We start from the raw sequence: 23,875 nt of genomic DNA, 5'->3' as shown, positions 1-23,875 counted from the left end.
AACCCCAGTGACCCTGACAGCCCCAGTGAACCCTACACCCCAGTGACCCCGGGACGCCCAGTGACCCCGGGACCCCCAGTGACCCTGTCAGCCCCAGTGACCCCGACACCCCCAGTGACCACGACACCCCCAGTGACCCCGGGACCCCCAATGACCCTGACACACCCAGTGACCCCGACACCCCCAGTGACCCCGACACCCCCAGTGACCCCGACACCCCCAGTGACCCCGGGACCCCCAGTGACCCTGACAGCCCCAGTGACCCCGACACCCCCAGTCACCCCGACACCCCCAGTGACCCCGACACCCCCAGTGACCCCGACACACCCAGTGACCCCGGGACGCCCAGTGACCCCGGGACGCCCAGTGACCCCGGGACGCCCAGTGACCCCGGGACGCCCAGTGACCCCTGGACCCCCAGTGACTCCAGGACCCCCAATGACCCCGACACCCCCAGTGACTCCGACACCCCCAGTGACCCCTGGACCCCCAGTGACCCCGGGACCCCCAGTGACCCCGAGGTGCCAGTCCCAGTCCCAAGGCCTCCGGGGAACTCCGGCGATTCCTCCGAACGGCACTTACCGCAACAGGCCCGTTTCTGAGCGGTGGACGACTCTGGCGAGGGACTGTCCTTGAGGCAATTCGGCGACTGCGGGCTGCTCCTTTCGCTCAGCGACCTGTGCAAGGCGACAAGAGGCAGGGAATGTGAGGGTGAGGCCCAAGGTGGAGGGGGGGGGGTGCGGTTGACGCGGAAGGAGGTCTGGCGAACGGAAGAGATGGGCCGAGGGGAGAGGGCCGCCGACCGGCAGGGGCGGGGGCCACGGAGTGGGGAAGACGTGAGGCCGTTCACTTTGGCAGGAAAAATAAAGAAGCAGAGAGTTCTTCAACCCGCTCAACCCGGGCCGAAGCGAAGAACCCCCCCCCCCCCCGATTGTCCGTAAAAGGGCGGGAATTGGCGCCGGCGCACCGCGCACGCGCGGATCGAGGGCCGCGCAGTTCACGCCGGGACGTGAGGCTGCAGCACCGTGCTGCCCCCCCCCCCCCCCCCACCTGTAGGGGCCGGAATCGTTACGCCCAGCGGCCCCCGTGAAACGCGACGGCGAATCCCGCCCCGGGACCCTCCCCAGTTGGGGAAATGCTGGACGGGAGCGACCCGGGGAAGGGGAACTGGACGTGGGATTGTTGGAGGCGGTACGCACCCAACCCCTGGACGGGAAGAGGGAGAAGTGGGAAGAGGAACGAGGCAGGTAGAGAGGGAGAGGACTCTGGGTCGAAGCACTGAGCAGGGCGAGCCTGACCCCCACATGCACAGGGCAAGCGTCACCCCCACGTGCGCAGGGCTAAGCCTAACACAGTGATGTACTATGAATTAGGAGGAGACGAGGGTAGAATGTAATCGAGGCTTTATTACACAGAGATGTGTGGCCTCCTACAGCAGCTGACGAAATGGCTGCAGCTCGGTGAGCACACACCTTTATACTCCGCCTACTGGGCGGAGCCAGCAGGCAGGGATCTAGCACAGGGGCCTTACCATGTCACCCATGTCTACAATATAACACAACAGTGGGAACTACCACACACGGGTGAAGGTGGAGCACAGGGCACACCCGGCCAGGAGCCGAACGAGCTGGAGGGCGAACGGGAAAGGTGCCAGGCAGGCGCCAACTGCGCCCACAGGCCCCGGGCCCGCCCCAGACGAGCCGGGTTCCGGTCGTCCTTCATCGAGGCCGTGTTCGGACCGGCGGGGATGCGGTTCGGAGCCACTCCCCAACTTCAAGACCTGTTCGCGGCCAGCAACCGATGGAGGGGGGGTGGGGGGGGGGTTTGTAAATTCAAAGTGCGAATCGGAGTGGGTAACATAAAAACCGTGAACAGCCAATAAAAACAATTAAAAATTAAGACGCGCAGAGCTCCTCAAACGGAGAACGGCAGAGAAATGCGAGTTGCGGAGGGATCTGGGCGTTCGAGCCCATGTGTCTGCGGGGACAGGAACGGATCAGGAAGGCGAACCGGAATGTAATCCTTTATTCCGAGAGGAATTGAACAGGAAGGATGTGGAGGCTTTCGAGAGGGTGCAGAAGAGATTGACCAGAATGTTGCCTGGTATGGAGGGCATTAGCTATGAGGAGAGGTTGAATAAACTCGGTTTGTTCTCACTGGAACGAAGGAGGTTGAGGGGCGACCTGATAGAGGTCTACAAAATTATGAGGGGCATAGACAGAGTGGATAGTCAGAGGCTTTTCCCCAGGGTAGAGGGGTCAATTACTAGGGGGCATAGGTTTAAGGTGCGAGGGGCAAGGTTTAGAGTAGATGTACGAGGCAAGTTTTTTACGCAGAGGGTAGTGGGTGCCTGGAACTCACTGCCGGAGGAGGTGGTGGAAGCAGGGACGATAGTGACATTTAATGGGCATCTTGACAAATACATGAATAGGACGGGAATAGAGGGATACGGACCCAGGAAGTGTCGAAGATTGTCGTACCAGTTGCCTTCTTGACCGCCTGTTTTACCTGCGCGCTTACTTTCAGTGACTGGCGCACGGGGACAGCAAGGTCTCGCTGGGTATGCGCCTCTCTCAATTTACACCTGTTCAGGTAATAACCTGCCTTCCTGTTTTTGCTCCCGAAGCGGACAACCTCACAGTTATCCACGTACTGCATCTGCCCAGCACTGGCCCGCTCGCTCAGCCTGCCCGAATCCCACGGGAGCACTTGGGCCAGCCCTTGGAGAGTAGACGTAACAAACAGTAACTCACGGGTCTGAAGTGGGAAAGATTTTGCTCAGGGCAAAATTGATGTGACTCATAACCAGGTCGAGATCATCCAGACAGAGGAAATTCACGGCATAAATGGATTTATCCGTTTCCATGACAACCTGGTTGAGTGAGAGTAAAACCGGTTAGACGCAGAGTAAAGCTCCCTCTACACTGTCCCCATCAAACACTCCCAGGACAGGTACAGCACGGGGTTAGATACAGAGTAAAGCTCCCTCTACACTGTCCCCATCAAACACTCCCAGGACAGGTACAGCACAGGGTTAGATACAGAGTAAAGCTCCCCCTACACTGTCCCCATCAAACACTCCCAGGACAGGTACAGCACGGGGTTAGATACAGAGTAAAGCTCCCTCTACACTGTCCCCATCAAACACTGCCAGGACAGGTACAGCACAGGGTTAGATACAGAGTAAAGCTCCCCCTACACTGTCCCCATCAAACACACCCAGGACAGGTACAGCACGGGGTTAGATACAGAGTAAAGCTCCCCCTACACTGTCCCCATCAAACACTCCCAGGACAGGTACAGCACGGGGTTAGATACAGAGTAAATCTCCCTCTACACTGTCCCCATCAAACACTCCCAGGACAGGTACAGCACGGGGTTAGATACAGAGTAAAGCTCCCTCTACACTGTCCCCATCAAACACTCCCAGGACAGGTACAGCACAGGGTTAGATACAGAGTAAAGCTCCCTCGACACTGTCCCCATCAAACACTCCCAGGACAGGTACAGCACGGTGTCAGATACAGAGTAAAGCTCCCTCTACACTGTCCACATCAAACACTCCCAAGACAGGTACAGCACAGGGTTAGATACAGAGTAAAGCTCCCTCTACACTGTCCCCATCAAACACTCCCAGGACAGGTACAGCACGAGGTTAGATACAGAGTAAAGCTCCCTCTACACTGACCCCATCAAACACTCCCAGCACAGGTACAGCACGGGGTTAGATACAGAGTAAAGCTCCCTCTACACTGTCCCCATCAAACACTCCCAGGACAGGTACAGCACGATGTTAGATACAGAGTAAAGCTCCCTCTACACTGTCCCCATCAAACACTCCCAGCACAGGTACAGCATGGTGTTAGATACAGAGTAAAGCTCCCTCTACACTGTCCCCATCAAACACTCCCAGGACAGGTACAGCACGGGGTTAGATACAGAGTAATGCTCCCTCTGCACTGTCCCCATCAAACACTCCCAGGACAGGTACAGCACGGGGTTAGATACAGTGTAAAGCTCCCTCTACACTGTCCCCATCAAACACTCCCAGGACAGGTACAACACGGGGTTAGGTACAGAGTAAAGCTCCCTCTACACTGTCCCCATCAAACTCTCCCAGGACAGGTACAGCACGGGGTTAGATACAGAGTAAAACTCCCTCTACACTGACCCCATCAAACACTCCCAGCACAGGTACAGCACGGGGTTAGATACAGAGTAAAGCTCCCTCTACACTGTCCCCATCAAACACTCCCAGGACAGGTACAGCATGGGGTTAGATACAGAGTAAAGCTCCCTAAACACTGTCCCCATCAAACACTCCCAGGACAGGTACAGCACGATGTTAGATACAGAGTAAAGCTCCCTCTACACTGTCCCCATCAAACACTCCCAGGACAGGTACAGCATGGTGTTAGATACAGAGTAAAGCTCCCTCTACACTGTCCCCATCAAACAGTCCCAGGACAGGTACAGCACGGGGTTAGATACAGAGTAAAGCTCCCTCTACACTGTCCCCATCAAACACTCCCAGGACAGGTACAGCACGGGGTTAGATGCAGAGTAAAGCTCCCTCTACACTGTCCCCATCAAACACTCCCAGGACAGGTACAGCACGGGGTTAGATACAGAGTAAAGCTTCATCTACACTGTCCCCATCAAACACTCCCAAGACAGGTACAGCACAGGGTTAGATACAGAGTAAAGCTCCCTAAACACTGTCCCCATCAAACACTCCCAGGACAGGTACAGCACGATGTTAGATACAGAGTAAAGCTCCCTCTACACTGTCCCCATCAAACACTCCCAGGACAGGTACAGCATGGTGTTAGATACAGAGTAAAGCTCCCTCTACACTGTCCCCATCAAACAGTCCCAGGACAGGTACAGCACGGGGTTAGATACAGAGTAAAGCTCCCTCTACACTGTCCCCATCAAACACTCCCAGGACAGGTACAGCACGGGGTTAGATACAGAGTAAAGCTCCCTCTGCACTGTCCCCATCAAACACTCCCAGGACAGGTACAGCACGGGGTTAGGTACAGAGTAAAGCTCCCTCTACACTGTCCCCATCAAACACTCCCAGGACAGGTACAGCACGGGGTTAGATACAGAGTAAAGCTCCCTCGACACTGTCCCCATCAAACACTCCCAGGACAGGTACAGCACGGGGTTAGATACAGAGTAAAGCTCCCTCTACACTGTCCCCATCAAACCCTCCCAGGACAGGTACAGCACGGGGTTAGATACAGAGTAAAGCTCCCTCTGCACTGTCCCCATCAAACACTCCCAGGACAGGTACAGCACGGGGTTAGATATAGAGTAAAGCTCTCTCTACACTGTCCCCATCAAACACTCCCAGGACAGATACAGCACGGGGTTAGATACAGAGTAAAGCTTCATCTACACTGTCCCCATCAAACACTCCCAGGACAGGTACAGCACGGGGTTAGATACAGAGTAAAGCTCCCTCTACACTGTCCCCATCAAACACTCCCAGGACAGGTACAGCACGGGGTTAGATACAGAGTAAAGCTCCCTCTACACTGTCCCCATCAAATAACTCCCAGGACGGGTACAGCACGGGGTTAGAAACAGAGTAAAGCTCCCTCTACACTGTCCCCATCAAACACTCCCAGGACAGGGACAGCACGGGGTTAGATACAGAGTAAAGCTCCCTCTACACTGTCCCCATCAAACACTCCCAGGACAGGTACAGCACGGGGTTAGATACAGTATAAAGCTCCCTCTACACTGTCCCCATCAAACACTCCCAGGACAGGCACAGCACGGGGTTAGATACAGAGTAAAGCTCCCTCTGCACTGTCCCCATCAAACACTCCCAGGACAGGTACAGCACGGGGTTAGATACAGAGTAAAGCTCCCTCTACACTGTCCCCATCAAACACTCCCAGGACAGGTACAGCACGGGGTTAGAAACAGAGTAAAGCTCCCTCTACACTGTCCCCATCAAACACTCCCAGGACAGGGACAGCACGGGGTTAGATACAGAGTAAAGCTCCCTCTACACTGTCCCCATCAAACACTCCCAGGACAGGTACAGCACGGGGTTAGATACAGTATAAAGCTCCCTCTACACTGTCCCCATCAAACACTCCCAGGACAGGTACAGCACGGGGTTAGATACAGAGTAAAGCTCCCTCTACACTGTCCCCATCAAACACTCCCAGGACAGGTACAGCACGGGGTTAGATACAGTATAAAGCTCCCTCTACACTGTCCCCATCAAACACTCCCAGGACAGGTACAGCACGGGGTTAGATACAGAGTAAAGCTCCCTCTACACTGTCCCCATCAAACACTCCCAGGACAGGGACAGCGTGGGGTGCATCAGTTTTACCATCTTTCCTCCCTCAATGGCCCTTAATAATAGTCTTTAGTGTCACAAGTAGGGTTACATTAACGCTGCAATGAAGTTACTGTGAAAGCCCCTAGTCTCCACATTCCGGCACCTGTTCGGGCACACAGAGGGAGAATTCAGAATGTCCAATTCACCCAACAGCCCGTCTTTCGGAACTTGTGGGAGGAATCCGGAGCACCCGGAGGAAACCCACGCACACACGTGGAGGACGTGCAGACTCCGCACAGACAGTGACCCAGCGGGGAATCGAACCTGGGACCCTGGAGCTGTGAAGCAACTGTGCTAACCACTGGGCCACCGTGCGGCCCTATCCTCTCTCTCTGTCACTCGCAACCGTCTGTCTTCCAGTCTCTGTGTCTCCAAATCGCTCTCTCACGCTCTATCTCTGCCTCGGGTTTACTCAACATCTCCTATTCCAGACCTCACTCACCTGATCCGGATGGACAGGAGTCAGATTCCGAATCTCCAAGAAATTAAAGGTGCTCTCAATCTGAAAACAGGGAAACAGAGATTTCATATCAGGTCCCAGACTGGAATCGAATCGAGGGGTTCGGGGTGGTTTATATATAGAATAACAGATACCCGGGAGTGAGTTACAGACTGGAATCTAATCGAGGGGTTCGGGGTGGTTTATATATAGAATAACAGATACCCGGGAGTGAGTTACAGACTGGAATCTAATCGAGGGGTTCGGGGTGGTTTATATATAGAATAACTGATACCCGGGAGTGAGTTACAGACTGGAATCTAATCGAGGGGTTCGGGGAGGCTTATATATAGAATAACAGATACCCGGGAGTGAGTTACAGACTGGAATCTAATCGAGGGGTTCGGGGTGGTTTATATATAGAATAACAGATACCCGGGAGTGAGTTACAGACTGGAATCTAATCGAGGGGTTCGGGGTGGTTTATATATAGAATAACAGACACCGGGGAGTGAGTTACAGACTGGAATCTAATCGAGGGGTTCGGGGTGGTTTATATATAGAATAACAGATACCCGGGAGTGAGTTACAGACTGGAATCTAATCGAGGGGTTCGGGGTGGTTTATATATAGAATAACAGATACCCGGGAGTGAGTTACAGACAGGAATCTAATCGAGGGGTTCAGCGTGGTTTATATATAGAATAACAGATACCCGGGAGTGAGTTACAGACTGGAATCTAATCGTGGTGTTTGGGATGGTTTATATGTAGAATAACAGATACCCGGGAGTGAGTTACAGACTGGAATCTAATCGAGGGGTTCGGGGTGGTTTATATATAGAGTAACAGATAGCCGGGAGTGAGTTACAGACTGGAATCTAATCGAGGGGTTCGGGATGGTTTATATATAGAATAACAGATACCCGGGAGTGAGTTACAGACTGGAATCTAATCGAGGGGTTCGGGGTGGTTTATATATAGAATAACAGATACCCGGGAGTGAGTTACAGACTGGAATCTAATCGAGGGGTTCGGGGTGGTTTATATATAGAATAACAGATACCCGGGAGTGAGTTACAGACTGGAATTTAATCGAGGGGTTCGGGGTGGTTTATATATAGAATAACAGATACCCGGGAGTGAGTTACAGACTGGAATCTAATCGAAGGTTCTGGGTGGTTTATATATCGAATAACAGATACCCGGGAGTGAGTTACAGACTGGAATCTAATCGAGGGGTTCGGGATGGTTTATATATAGAATAACAGATACCCGGGAGTGAGTTACAGACTGGAATCTAATCGAGGGGTTCGGGGTGGTTTATATATAGAATAACAGATACCCGGGAGTGAGTTACAGACTGGAATCTAATCGAGGGGTTCGGGGTGGTTTATATATAGAATAACAGATACCCGGGAGTGAGTTACAGACTGGAATCTAATCGAGGGGTTCGGGGTGGTTTATATACAGAATAACAGATACCCGGGAGTGAGTTACAGACTGGAATCTAATCGAGGGATTCGGGGTGGTTTATATACAGAATAACAGATACCCGGGAGTGAGTTACAGACTGGAATCTAATCGAGGGGTTCGGGGTGGTTTATATATAGAATAACAGATACCCGGGAGTGAGTTACAGACTGGAATCTAATCGAGGGGTTCGGGGTGGTTTATATAGAGAATAACAGATACCCGGGAGAGAGTTACAGACTGGAATCTAATCGAGGGATTCGGGGTGGTTTATATACAGAATAACAGATACCCGGGAGTGAGTTACAGACTGGAATCTAATCGAGGGGTTCGGGGTGGTTTATATATAGAATAACAGATACCCGGGAGTGAGTTACAGACTGGAATCTAATCGAGGGGTTCGGGGTGGTTTATATAGAGAATAACAGATACCCGGGAGTGAGTTACAGACTGGAATCGAATCGAGGGGTTCGGGGTGGTTTATATACAGAATAACAGATACCCGGGAGTGAGTTACAGACTGGAATCGAATCGAGGGGTTCGGGGTGGTTTATATATAGAATAACAGATACCCGGGTGTGAGTTACAGACTGGAATCTAATCGAGGGGTTCGGGGTGGTTTATATATAGAATAACAGATACCCGGGAGTGAGTTACAGACTGGAATCGAATCGAGGAGTTCGGGGTGGTTTATATCTCGAATAACAGATACCCGGGAGTGAGTTGCAGACTGGAATCGAATCGAGGAGTTCGGGGTGGTTTATATATAGAATAACAGATACCCGGGAGTGAGATACAGACTGGAATCTAATCGAAGGGTTCGGGGTGGTTTATATATAGAATAACAGATACCCAGGAGTGAGTTACAGACTGGAGTCTAATCGAGGTGTTCAGGGTGGTTTATATATAGAATAACAGATACCCGGGAGTGAGTTACAGACTGGAATCTAATCGAGGGGTTCGGGGTGGTTTATATATAGAATAACAGATACCCGTGAGTGAGTTACAGACTGGAATCTAATCGAGGGGTTCGGGGTGGTTTATATGTAGAATAACAGATACCCGGGAGTGAGTTACAGACTGGAATCGAATCGAGGAGTTCGGGGTGGTTTATATATAGAATAACAGATACCCGGGAGTGAGTTACAGACTGGAATCGAATCGAGGAGTTCGGGGTGGTTTATATATAGAATAACAGATACCCGGGAGTGAATTACAGACTGGAGTCTAATCGAGGGGTTCGGGGAGGTTTATATATAGAATAACAGATACCCGGGAGTGAGTTACAGACTGGAATCTAATCGAGGGGTTCGGGGTGGTTTATATATAGAGTAACAGATACCCGGGAGTGAGTTACAGACTGGAATCTAATCGAGGGGTTCGGGGTGGTTTATATATAGAATAACAGATACCCGGGAGTGAGTTACAGACTGGAATCTAATCGAGGGGTTCGGGGTGGTTTATATAGAGAATAACAGATACCCGGGAGAGAGTTACAGACTGGAATCTAATCGAGGGATTCGGGGTGGTTTATATACAGAATAAAAGATACCCGGGAGTGAGTTACAGACTGGAATCTAATCGAGGGGTTCGGTGTGGTTTATATATAGAATAACAGATACCCGGGAGTGAGTTACAGACTGGAATCTAATCGAGGGGTTCGGGGTGGTTTATATAGAGAATAACAGATACCCGGGAGTGAGTTACAGACTGGAATCGAATCGAGGGGTTCGGGGTGGTTTATATACAGAATAACAGATACCCGGGAGTGAGTTACAGACTGGAATCGAATCGAGGGGTTCGGGGTGGTTTATATATAGAATAACAGATACCCGGGTGTGAGTTACAGACTGGAATCTAATCGAGGGGTTCGGGGTGGTTTATATATAGAATAACAGATACCCGGGAGTGAGTTACAGACTGGAATCGAATCGAGGAGTTCGGGGTGGTTTATATCTCGAATAACAGATACCCGGGAGTGAGTTACAGACTGGAATCGAATCGAGGAGTTCGGGGTGGTTTATATATAGAATAACAGATACCCGGGAGTGAGATACAGACTGGAATCTAATCGAAGGGTTCAGGGTGGTTTATATATAGAATAACAGCAACCCAGGAGTGAGTTACAGACTGGAGTCTAATCGAGGTGTTCAGGGTGGTTTATATATAGAATAACAGATACCCGGGAGTGAGTTACAGACTGGAATCTAATCGAGGGGTTCGGGGTGGTTTATATATAGAATAACAGATACCCGGGAGTGAGTTACAGACTGGAATCTAATCGAGGGGTTCGGGGTGGTTTATATGTAGAATAACAGATACCCGGGAGTGAGTTACAGACTGGAATCGAATCGAGGAGTTCGGGGTGGTTTATATATAGAATAACAGATACCCGGGAGTGAGTTACAGACTGGAATCGAATCGAGGAGTTCGGGGTGGTTTATATATAGAATAACAGATACCCGGGAGTGAATTACAGACTGGAGTCTAATCGAGGGGTTCGGGGAGGTTTATATATAGAATAACAGATACCCGGGAGTGAGTTACAGACTGGAATCTAATCGAGGGGTTCGGGGTGGTTTATATATAGAATAACAGATACCCGGGAGTGAGTTACAGACTGGAATCTAATCGAGGGGTTCGTGGTGGTTTATATATAGAATAACAGATACCCGGGAGTGAGTTACAGACTGGAATCTAATCGAGGGGTTCGGGGTGGTTTATATATAGAATAACAGATAGCCGGGAGTGAGTTACAGACTGGAATCTAATCGAGGGGTTCGGGGTGGTTTATATATAGAATAACAGATACCCGGGGGTGAGTTACAGACTGGAATCTAATCGAGGGGTTCGGGGTGGTTTATATATAGAATAACAGATACCCGGGAGTGAGTTACAGACTGGAATCTAATCGAGGGTTCGGTTTGGTTTATATATAGAATAACAGATACCCGGGAGTGAGTTACAGACTGGAATCGAATCGAGGAGTTCGGGGTGGTTTATATATAGAATAACAGATTCCCGGGAGTGAGGTACAGACTGGAATCTAATCGAGGGGTTCGGGGTGGTTTATATATAGAATAACAGATACCCGGGAGTGAGTTACAGACTGGAATCTAATCGAGGGGTTCGGTGTGGTTTATATATAGAATAACAGATACCCGGGAGTGAGTTACAGACTGGAATCTAATCGATGGGTTCGGGGTGGTTTATATATAGAATAACAGATACCCGGGAGTGAGTTACAGACTGGAATCTAATCGAGGGGTTCAGGGAGGTTTATATATAGAATCACAGATACCCGGGAGTGAGTTACAGACTGGAATCTAATCGAGGGGTTCGGGGTGGTTTATATATAGAATAACAGATACCCGGGAGTGAGTATCAGACTGGAATCTAATCGAGGGGTTCGGGGTGGTTTATATATAGAATAACAGATATCCGGGAGTGAGTTACAGACTGGAATCGAATCGAGGAGTTCGGGGTGGTTTATATATAGAATTACAGATACCCGGGAGTGAGTTACAGACTGGAATCTAATCGAGGGGTTCAGGGTGGTTTATATATAGAATAACAGATACCCGGGAGTGAGTTACAGACTGGAATCTAATCGAGGGGTTTGGGGCGGTTTATATATAGAATAACAGATACCCGGGAGTGAGTTACAGACTGGAATCTAATCGAGGGGTTCGGGGTGGTTTATATATAGAATAACAGATAGCCGGGAGTGAGTTACAGACTGGAATCTAATCGAGGGGCTCGGGGTGGTTTATATATAGAATAACAGATACCCGGGAGTGAGTTACAGACTGGAATCTAATCGAGGGGTTCGGGGTGGTTTATATATAGAATAACAGATACCCGGGAGTGAGTTACAGACTGGAATCTAATCGAGGGGTTCGGGGTGGTTTATATATAGAATAACAGATACCCCGGAGTGAGTTACAGACTGGAATCTAATCGAGGGGCTCGGGGTGGTTTATATCTCGAATAACAGATACCCGGGAGTGAGTTACAGACAGGAATCTAATCGAGGAGTTTGGGTGGTTTATATATAGAATAACAGATACCCGGCAGTGAGTTACAGACTGGAATCTAATCGAGGGGTTCAGGGTGGTTTATATATAGAATAACAGAAACCCGGGAGTGAGTTACAGACTGGAATCTAATCGAGGGGTTCGGGGTGGTTTATATGTAGAATAACAGATACCCGGGAGTGAGTTACAGACTGGAATAGAATCGAGGAGTTCGGGGTGGTTTATATATAGAATAACAGATACCCGGGAGTGAGTTACAGACTGGAATCTAATCGAGTGGTTCGGGATGGTTTATATATAGAATAACAGATACCTGGGAGTGAGTTACAGACTGGAATCTAATCGAGGGGTTCGGGGTGGTTTATATCTCGAATAACAGATACCCGGGAGTGAGTTACAGACTGGAATCTAATCGAGGGGTTCAGCGTGGTTTATATATAGAATAACAGATACCCGGGAGTGAGTTGCAGACTGGAATCTAATCGAGGGGTTCGGGGTGGTTTATATATAGAATAACAGATACCCGGGAGTGAGTTACAGACTGGAATCTAATCGAGGTGTTCGGGGTGGTTTATATATAGAATAACAGATACCCGGGAGGGAGTTACAGACTGGAATCTAATCGAGGGGTTCGGGGTGGTTTATATATAGAATAACAGATACCCGGGAGTGAGTAACAGACTGGAATCTAATCGAGGTGTTCGGGGTGGTTTATATGTAGAATAACAGATACCCGGGAGTGAGTTACAGACTGGAATCTAATCGAGTGGTTCGGGGTGGTTTATATATAGAATAACAGATACCCGGGAGTGAGTTACAGACTGGAATCTAATCGAGGGGTTCAGGGTGGTTTATATATAGAGTAACAGATACCCGGGAGTGAGTTACAGACTGGAATCTAATCGAGGGGTTCGGGGTGGTTTATATATAGAATAACAGATACCCGGGAGTGAGTTACAGACTGGAATCTAATCGAGGGGATCGGGGTGGTTTATATATAGAGTAACAGATACCCGGGAGTGAGTTACAGACTGGAATCTAATCGAGGGGTTCGGGGTGGTTTATATATAGAATAACAGATACCCGGGAGTGAGTTACAGACTGGAATCTAATCGAGGGGTTCGGGGTGGTTTATATATAGAATAACAGATTCCCGGGAGTGAGTTACAGACTGGAATCTAATCGAGGGGTTCGGGATGGTTTATATATAGAATAACAGATACCCGGGAGTGAGTTACAGACTGGAATCTAATCGAGGGGTTCGGGGTGGTTTATATATAGAATAACAGATACCCGGGAGTGAGTTACAACTGGAATCTAATCGAGGGGTTCGGGGTGGTTTATATATAGAATAACAGATACCCGGGAGTGAGTTACAGACTGGAATCTAATCGAGGGGTTCGGGGTGGTTTATATATAGAGTAACAGATACCCGGGAGTGAGTTACAGACTGGAATCTAATCGAGGGGTTCGGGGTGGTTTATATATAGAATAACAGATACCCGGGAGTGAGTTACAGACTGGAATCTAATCGAGGGGATCGGGGTGGTTTATATATAGAGTAACAGATACCCGGGAGTGAGTTACAGACTGGAATCTAATCGAGGGGTTCGGGGTGGTTTATATATAGAATAACAGATACCCGGGAGTGAGTTACAGACTGGAATCTAATCGAGGGGTTCGGGGTGGTTTATATATAGAATAACAGATTCCCGGGAGTGAGTTACAGACTGGAATCTAATCGAAGGGTTCGGGGTGGTTTATATATAGAGTAACAGATACCCGGGGTTGAGTTACAGACTGGAATCTAATCGAGGGGTTCGGGGTGGTTTATATATAGAATAACAGATACCCGGGAGTGAGTTACAGACTGGAATCTAATCGAGGGGTTCGGGGTGGTTTATATATAGAATAACAGATACCCGGGAGTGAGTTACAGACTGGAATCTAATCGAGGGGTTCGGGGTGGTTTATATATAGAATAACAGATACCCGGGGGTGAGTTACAGACTGGAATCTAATCGAGTGGTTCGGGGTGGTTTATATATAGAATAACAGATTCCCGGGAGTGAGTTACAGACTGGAATCTAATCGAAGGGTTCGGGGTGGTTTATATATAGAGTAACAGATACCCGGGAGTCAGTTACAGACTGGAATCTAATCTAGGGGTTCGGGGTGGTTTATATATAGAATAACAGATACCCGGGAGTGAGTTACAGACTGGAATCTAATCGAGGGGTTCGGGGTGGTTTATATATAGAATAACAAATACCCGGGAGTGAGTTACAGACTGAACAAAAGAACAAAGAACAGAGAAATGTACAGCACAGGAACAGGCCCTTCGGCCCTCCAAGCCCGTGCCGACCATACTGCCCGACTAAACTACAATCTTCTACACTTCCTGGGTCCGTATCCTTCTATTCCCATCCTATTCTTGTATTTGTCAAGATGCCCCTTAAATGTCACTATCGTCCCTGCTTCCACCACCTCCTCCGGTAGTGAGTTCCAGGCACCCACTACCCTCTGCGTAAAAAACTTGCCTCGTACATCTACTCTAAACCTTGCCCCTCTCACCTTAAACCTATGCCCCCTAGTAATTGACCCCTCTACCCCGGGGAAAAGCCTCTGACTATCCACTCTGTCTATGCCCCTCATAATTTTGTATACCTGTATCAGGTCGCCCCTCAACCTCCTTCGTTCCAGTGAGAACAAACCGAGTTTATTCAATCGCTCCTCATAGCTTATGCCCTCCATACCAGCCAACATTCTGGTAAATCTCTTCTGCACCCTCTCTAAAGCCTCCACATCCTTCTGGTAGTCTGGCGACCAGAATTGAACACTATACTCCAAGTGTGGCCTAACTAAGGTTCTATACAGCTGCAACATGACTTGCCAATTCTTATACTCAATGCCCCGGCCAATGAAGGCAAGCATGCCGTATGCCTTCTTGACTACCTTCTCCACCTGTGTTGCCCCTTTCAATGACCTGTGGACCTGTACTCCTAGATCTCTTTGACTTTCAATACTCTTGAGGGTTCTACCATTCACTGTATATTCCCTACCTGCATTAGCCCTTCCAAAATGCATTACCTCACATTTGTCCGGATTAAACTCCATCTGCCATCTCTCCGCCCAAGTCTCCAGACAATCTAAATCCTGCTGTATCCTCAGACAGTCCTCATCGCTATCCGCAATTCCACCAACCTTTGTGTCGTCTGCAAACTTACTAATCAGACCAGTTACATTTTCCTCCAAATCATTTATATATACTACAAAGAGCAAAGGTCCCAGCACTGATCCCTGTGGAACACCACTGGTCACAGCCCTCCAATTAGAAAAGCATCCCTCCATTGCTACCCTCTGCCTTCTATGGCCTAGCCAGTTCTGTATCCACCTTGCCAGTTCACCCCTGATCCCGTGTGACTTCGCCTTTTGTACTAGTCTACCATGAGGGACCTTGTCAAAGGCATTACTGAAGTCCATATAGACAACATCTACTGCCCTACCTGCATCAATCATCTTAGTGACCTCCTCGAAAAACTCTATCAAGTTAGTGAGACACGACCTCCCCTTCACAAAACCGTGCTGCCTCTCACTAATACGTCCATTTGCTTCCAAATGGGAGTAGATCCTGTCTCGAAGAATTCTCTCCAGTAATTTCCCTACCACTGAAGTAAGGCTCACCGGCCTGTAGTTCCCGGGATTATCCTTGCTACCCTTCTTAAACAGAGGAACAACATTGGCTATTCTCCAGTCCTCCGGGACATCCCCTGAAGACAGCGAGGATCCAAAGATTTCTGTCAAGGCCTCAGCAATTTCCTCTCCAGCCTCCTTCAGTATTCTGGGGTAGATCCCATCAGGCCCTGGGGACTTATCTACCTTAATATTTTTTAAGACACCGAACACCTCGTCTTTTTGGATCACAATGCTATCCAGGCTATCTACACCCCCTTCTCCAGACTCAACATCTACCAATTCCTTCTCTTTGGTGAATACTGATGCAAAGTATTCATTTAGTACCTCGCCCATTTCCTCTGGCTCCACACATAGATTCCCTTGCCTATCCTTCAGTGGGCCAACCCTTTCCCTGGCTACCCTCTTGCTTTTTATGTACGTGTAAAAAGCCTTGGGATTTTCCTTAACCCTATTTGCCAATGACTTTTCATGACCCCTTCTAATCGGGGTCTAATCGAGGGGTTCGGGGTGGTTTATATATAGAATAACAGATACCCGGGAGTGAGTTACAGACTGGAATCTAATCGAGGGGTTCGGGGTGGTTTATATATAGAATAACAGATACCCGGGGGTGAGTTATAGACTGGAATCTAATCGAGGGGTTCGGGGTGGTTTATATATAGAATAATAGATACCCGGGAGTGAGTTACAGACTGGAATCTAATCGAGGGGTTCGGGGAGGTTTATATATAGAATAACAGATACAGGGAGTGAGTTACAGACTGGAATCTAATCGAGGGGTTTGGGGTGGGTTATATATCGAATAACGGATACCCGGGAGTGAGTTACAGACTGGAGTCGAATCGAGGGGTTCGGGGTGGTTTAAATATAGAATAACAGATACCTGGGAGTGAGTTACAGACTGGAATCGAATCGAGGAGTTTGGGATGGGTTATATATCGAATAACAGATACCGGGGAGTGAGTTACAGACTGGAATCGAATCGAGGGGTTCGGGGTGGTTTATATATAGAATAACAGATACCCGGGAGTGAGTTACAGACTGGAATCTAATCGAGGTGTTCGGGGTGGGTTATATATCGAATAACAGATACGCGGGAGTGAGTTACAGACTGGAATCTAATCGAGCGGTTCAGGGTGGTTTATATATAGAATAACAGATACCCGGGAGTGAGTTACAGACTGGAATCTAATCGAGGTGTTCGGGGTGGTTTATATATAGAATAACAGTTACCCGGGAGTGAGTTACAGACTGGAATCTAATCGAGGTGTTCAGGGTGGTTTATATATAGAATAACAGATACCCGGGAGTGAGTTACAGACTGGATTCTAATCGAAGGGTTCGGGATGGTTTATATACAGAATAACAGATACCCGGGAGTGAGTTACAGACTGGAATCTAATCGAGGGGTTCGGGGCGATTTATATATCGAATAACAGATACCCAGGAGTGAGTTACAGACTGGAATCTAATCGAGGAGTTCGGGGTGGTTTATATATCGAATAACAGATACCCGGGAGTGAGTTACAGACTGGAAACGAATCGAGGAGTTTGGGGTGGGTTATATATCGAATAACAGGTACGCGGGAGTGAGTTACAGACTGGAATCTAATCGAGGGGTTCGGGGCGATTTATATATAGAATAACAGATACCGGGGAGTGAGTTACAGTCTGGAATCGAATCGAGGAGTTCGGGGTGGTTTATATACAGAATAACAGATACCGGGGAGTGAGTTACAGACTGAAATCTAATCGAGGGGTTCGGGGTTGTTTATATATAGAATAACAGATACCCGGGGGTGAGTTACAGACTGGACTCTAATCGAGGGGTTCGGGGTGGTTTATATATAGAATAACAGATACCCGGGAGTGAGTTACAGACTGGAATCTAATCGAGGGGTTCGGGATGTTTTATATATAGAATAACAGATACCCGGGAGTGAGTTACAGACTGGAATGTATTCGAGAGGTTCGGGGTGGTTTATATAGAGAATAACAGATACCCGGGAGTGAGTTACAGACTGGAATCTAATCGAGGGGTTCGGGGTGGTTTATATATAGAATAACAGATACCCGGGAGTGAGTTACAGACTGGAATCTAATCGAGGGGTTCGGGGTGGTTTATATATAGAATAACAGATACCCGGGAGTGAGTTACAGACTGGAATCTAATCGAGGGGTTCGGGGAGGCTTATATATAGAATAACAGATACCCGGGAGTGAGTTACAGACTGGAATCTAATCGAGGGGTTCGGGGTGGTTTATATATAGAATAACAGATACCCGGGAGTGAGTTACAGACTGGACTCTAATCGAGGGGTTCGGGATGGTTTATCTATAGAATAACAGATACCCGGGAGTGAGTTACAGACTGGAATCTAATCGAGGGGTTCGGGGTGGTTTATATATAGAATAACAGATACCCGGGAGTGAGTTACAGACTGGAATCTAATCGAGGGGTTCGGGGTGGTTTATATATAGAATAACAGATACCCGGGAGTGAGTTACAGACTGGAATCTAATCGAGGAGTTCGGTGTGGTTTATATATAGACTAACAGATACCCGGGAGTGAGGTACAGACTGGAATCTAATCGAGGGGTTCAGGGTGGTTTATATATAGAATAACAGATACCCGGGAGTGAGTTACAGACTGGAATCTAATCGAGGGGTTTGGGATGGTTTCTATATAGAATAACAGATACCCGGGAGTGAGTTACAGATTGGAATCTAATCGAGGGGATTGGGGTGGTTTATATATAGAATAACAGATACCCAGGGGTGAGTTACAGACTGGAATCTAATCGAGGGGTTCGGGGTGGTTTATATATAGAATAATAGATACCCGGGGGTGAGTTACAGACTGGAATCTAATCGAGGGGTTTGGGGTGGGTTATATATCGAATAACAGATACACGGGAGTGAGTTACAGACTGGAATCGAATCGAGGGGTTCAGGGTGGTTTATATATAGAATAACAGATACCCGGGAGTGAGTTACAGACTGGAATCTAATCAAGGGGTTCGGGGTGGTTTATATATTGAATAACAGATACCCGGGAGTGAGTTACAGACTGGAATCTAATCGAGGGGTTCGGGGTGGTTTGTATATAGAATAACAGATACCCGGGAGTGAGTTACAGACTGGAATCTAATCGAGGGGTTCAGGGTGGTTTATATATAGAATAACAGATACCCGGGAGTGAGTTACAGACTGGAATCTAATCGAGGGGTTCAGGGTGGTTTATATATAGAATAACAGATATCCGGGAGTGGGTTACAGACTAGAATCTAATCGAGGGGTTCGGGGTGGTTTATATATAGAATAGCAGATGCCCGGGAGTGAGTTACAGACTGGAATCTAATCGAGGGGTTCGGGGTGGTTTATATAGAGAATAACAGATACCCGGGAGTGAGTTACAGACTGGAATCTAATCGAGGGGTTCGGGGTGGTTTATATATAGAATAACAGATACCCAGGAGTGAGTTACAGACTGGAATCTAATCGAGGGGTTCAGGGTGGTTTATATATAGAATAACAGATACCCGGGAGTGAGTTACAGACTGGAATCTAATCGAGGAGTTCAGGGTGGTTTATATATAGAATAACAGATACCCGGGAGTGAGTTACAGACTGGAATCTAATCGAGGGGTTCGGGGTGGTTTATATATAGAATAACAGATACCCGGGAGTGAGTTACAGGCTGGAATCGAATCGAGGGATTCGGGCTGGTTTATATATAGAATAACAGATACCCGGGAGTGAGTTACAGACTGGAATCTAATCGAGGGGTTCGGGGTGGTTTATATATAGAATAACAGATACCCGGGAGTGAGTTACAGACTGGAATCTAATCGAGGGGTTCGGGGTGGTTTATATATAGAATAACAGATACCCGGGAGTGAATTACAGACTGGAATCTAATCGAGGGGTTCGGAGTGGTTTATATATAGAATAACAGATACCCGGGAGTGAGTTACAGACTGGAATCTAATCGAGCGGTTCGGGGTGGTTTATATATAGAATAACAGATACCCGGGAGTGAGTTACAGACTGGAATCTAATCGCGGTGTTCGGGGTGGTTGATATATAGAGTAACAGATACACGGGAGTGAATTACAGACTGGAATCTAATCGAGGGGTTTGGGGTGGTTTATATATAGAATAACAGATACCCGGGAGTGAGTTACAGACTGGAATCTAATCGAGGGGTTCGGGGTGGTTTATATATAGAATAACAGATGCCCGGGAGTGAGTTCCAGACTGGAATCTAATCGAGGGGTTTGGGGTGGTTTATATATAGAATAACAGATACCCGGGAGTGAGTTACAGACTGGAATCTAATTGAGGGGTTCGGGGTGGTTTATATATAGAATAACAGATACCCGGGAGTGAGGTACACACTGGAATCTAATCGAGGGGTTCGGGGTGGTTTATATATAGAATAACAGATACCGGGGAGTGAGTTACAGAGTGGAATCTAATCGAGGGGTTCGGGGTGGTTTATATATAGAATAACAGATACCCGGGAGTGAGTTACAGACTGGAATCTAATCGAGGGGTTCGGGGTGGTTTATATATAGAATAACAGGTACCCGGGAGTGAGTTACAGACTGGAATCTAATCGAGGGGTTCAGGATCGTTTATATATAGAATAACAGATACCCGGGAGTGACTTACAGACTGGAATCTAATCGAGGGGTTCGGGGTGGTTTATATATAGAATAACAGGTACCCGGGAGTGAGTTACAGACTGGAATCTAATCGAGGGGTTTGGTGTGGTTTATATATAGAATAACAGATACCCGGGAGTGAGTTACAGACTGGAATCTAATCGAGGGGTTCGGGGTGGTTTATATATAGAATAACAGATACCCGGGAGTGAGTTACAGACTGGAATCTAATCGAGGGGTTTGGGGTGGTTTATATATAGAATAACAGATACCTGGGAGTGAGTTACAGACTGGAATCGAATCAAGGGGTTTGGGGTGGTTTATATATAGAATAACAGATGCCCGGGAGTGAGTTACAGACTGGAATCTAATCGAGGGGTTCGGGGTGGTTTATATATAGAATAACAGATACCCGGGAGTGAGTTACAGACTGGAATCTAATTGAGGGTTTCAGGGTGGTTTATATATAGAATAACAGATACCGGGGAGTGAGTTACAGACTGGAATCTAATCGAGGGGTTCGGGGTGGTTTATATATAGAATAACAGATACCGGGGAGTGAGTTACAGACTGGAATCTAATCGAGGGGTTCGGGGTGGTTTATATATAGAATAACAGATACCGGGGAGTGAGTTACAGAGTGGAATCTAATCGAGGGGTTCGGGGTGGTTTATATATAGAATAACAGATACCCGGGAGTGAGTTACAGACTGGAATCTAATCGAGGGGTTCGGGGTGGTTTATATATAGAATAACAGGTACCCGGGAGTGAGTTACAGACTGGAATCTAATTGAGGGGTTCAGGATCGTTTATATATAGAATAACAGATACCCGGGAGTGAGTTACAGACTGGAATCTAATCGAGGGGTTCGGGGTGGTTTATATATAGAATAACAGGTACCCGGGAGTGAGTTACAGACTGGAATCTAATCGAGGGGTTTGGTGTGGTTTATATATAGAATAACAGATACCCGGGAGTGAGATACAGACTGGAATCTAATCGAGGGGTTCGGGGTGGTTTATATATAGAATAACAGATACCTGGGAGTGAGTTACAGACTGGAATCTAATCGAGGGGTTCGGGGTGGTTTATATATAGAATAACAGATACCCGGGAGTGAGTTACAGACTGGAATCTAATCGAGGGGTTCGGGGTGGTTTATATATAGAATAACAGATACCTGGGAGTGAGTTACAGACTGGAATCGAATCAAGGGGTTTGGGGTGGTTTATATATAGAATAACAGATGCCCGGGAGTGAGTTACAGACTGGAATCTAATCGAGGGGTTCGGGGTGGTTTATATATAGAATAACAGATACCCGGGAGTGAGTTACAGACTGGAATCTAATTGAGGGTTTCAGGGTGGTTTATATATAGAATAACAGATAGCGGGGAGTGAGTTACAGACTGGAATCTAATCGAGGGGTTCGGGATGGTTTATATATAGAATAACAGATACCCGGGAGTGAGTTACAGACTGGAATCTAATCGAGGGGTTCGGGGTGGTTTATATATAGAATTACAGATACCCGGGAGTGAGTTACAGACTGGAATCTAATCGAGGGGTTCGGGGTGGATTATATATAGAATAACAGGTACCCGGGAGTGAGTTACAGACTGGAATCTAATCGAGGGGTTTGGTGTGGTTTATATATAGAATAACAGATACCCGGGAGTGAGTTACAGACTGGAATCTAATCGAGGGGTTCGGGGTGGTTTATATATAGAATAACAGATACCCGGGAGTGAGTTACAGACTGGAATCTAATCGAGGGGTTCGGCGTGGTTTATATATAGAATAACAGATACCCGGGAGTTAGTTACAGACTGGAATCTAATCGAGGGGTTCGGGGTGGTTTATATATAGAATAACAGATACCCGGGAGTGAGTTACAGACTGGAATCTAATCGAGGGGTTCGGGGTGGTTTATTTATAGAATAACAGATTCCCGGGAGTGAGTTACAGACTGGAATCTAATCGAGAGGTTCGGGTTGGTTTATATGTAGAATAACGGATACCCGGGAGTGAGTTACAGACTGGAATCTAATCGAGGGGTTCGGGGTGGTTTATATATAGAATAACAGATACCCGGGAGTGAGATACAGACTGGAATCTAATCGAGGGGTTCGGGGTGGTTTATATATAGAATAACAGATACCGGGGAGTGAGTTACAGACTGGAATCTAATCGAGGGGTTCGGGGTGGTTTATATATAGAATAACAGATACCGGGGAGTGAGTTACAGACTGGAATCTAATCGAGGGGTTCGGGGTGGTTTATATATAGAATAACAGATTCCCGGGAGTGAGTTACAGACTGGAATCGAATCGAGGGGTTCGGTGTGGTTTATATGTAGAATAACGGATACCCGGGAGTGAGTTACAGACTGGAATCTAATCGAGGGGTTCGGGGTGGTTTATATATAGAATAACAGATACCCGGGACTGAGTTACAGATTGGAATCTAATCGAGGGGTTCGGGGTGGTTTATATACAGAATAACAGATACCTGGGAGTGAGTTACAGACTGGAATCTAATCGAGGGGTTCGGGGTGGTTTATATATAGAATAACGGATACCCGGGAGTGAGTTACAGACTGGAATCTAATCGTGGGGTTCGGGGTGGTTTATATATAGAATAACAGATTCCCGGGAGTGAGTTACAGACTGGAATCTAATGGAGGGGTTCGGGGTGGTTTATATCTAGAATAACAGATACCCGGGAGTGAGTTACAGACTGGAATCTAATCGAGGGGTTCGGGGTGGTTTATATATAGAATAACAGATTCCCGGGAGTGAGTTACAGACTGGAATCTAATCGAGGGGTTCGGGGTGGTTTATATATAGAATAACAGATACCCGGGAGTGAGTTACAGACTGGAATCTAATCGAGGGGTTCAGGGTGGTTTATATATAGAATAACAGATACCCGGGAGTGAGTTACAGACTGGAATCTAATCGAGGGGTTCGGGGTGGTTTATATATAGAATAACAGATACCCGGGAGTGAGTTACAGACTGGAATATAATCGAGGGGTTCGGGGTGGTTTATATATAGAATAACAGATACCCGGGAGTGAGTTACAGACTGGAATTTAATCGCGGTGTTGGGGTGGGTTATGGATACGTTACCTTTGCAGGAGTTTTCAAGTTGAGCACACACAGTCTCCAGGGTGTCAGTACCTGCG

At 47.7% G+C, this 23,875-nt stretch overlaps 1 long non-coding RNA gene across 1 annotated transcript; it reads right to left on the bottom strand.

The window, feature by feature from the left end:
• Positions 1–581: 581 nt before the first annotated feature.
• LOC140407483 (uncharacterized) lies at positions 582–23,875 on the bottom strand. The gene is made up of 4 exons (XR_011939678.1): positions 23,820–23,875; positions 6,813–6,872; positions 2,754–2,872; positions 582–677 (listed from the first exon to the last, which is right to left on the bottom strand). It is a non-coding gene; the product is annotated as an uncharacterized lncRNA (long non-coding RNA).

Source organism: Scyliorhinus torazame, unplaced genomic scaffold (assembly GCF_047496885.1).
Source record: "Scyliorhinus torazame isolate Kashiwa2021f unplaced genomic scaffold, sScyTor2.1 scaffold_1565, whole genome shotgun sequence".
Lineage (NCBI taxonomy): Eukaryota > Metazoa > Chordata > Chondrichthyes > Carcharhiniformes > Scyliorhinidae > Scyliorhinus > Scyliorhinus torazame.
This window is presented reverse-complemented; position numbering and strand designations above follow the sequence as displayed.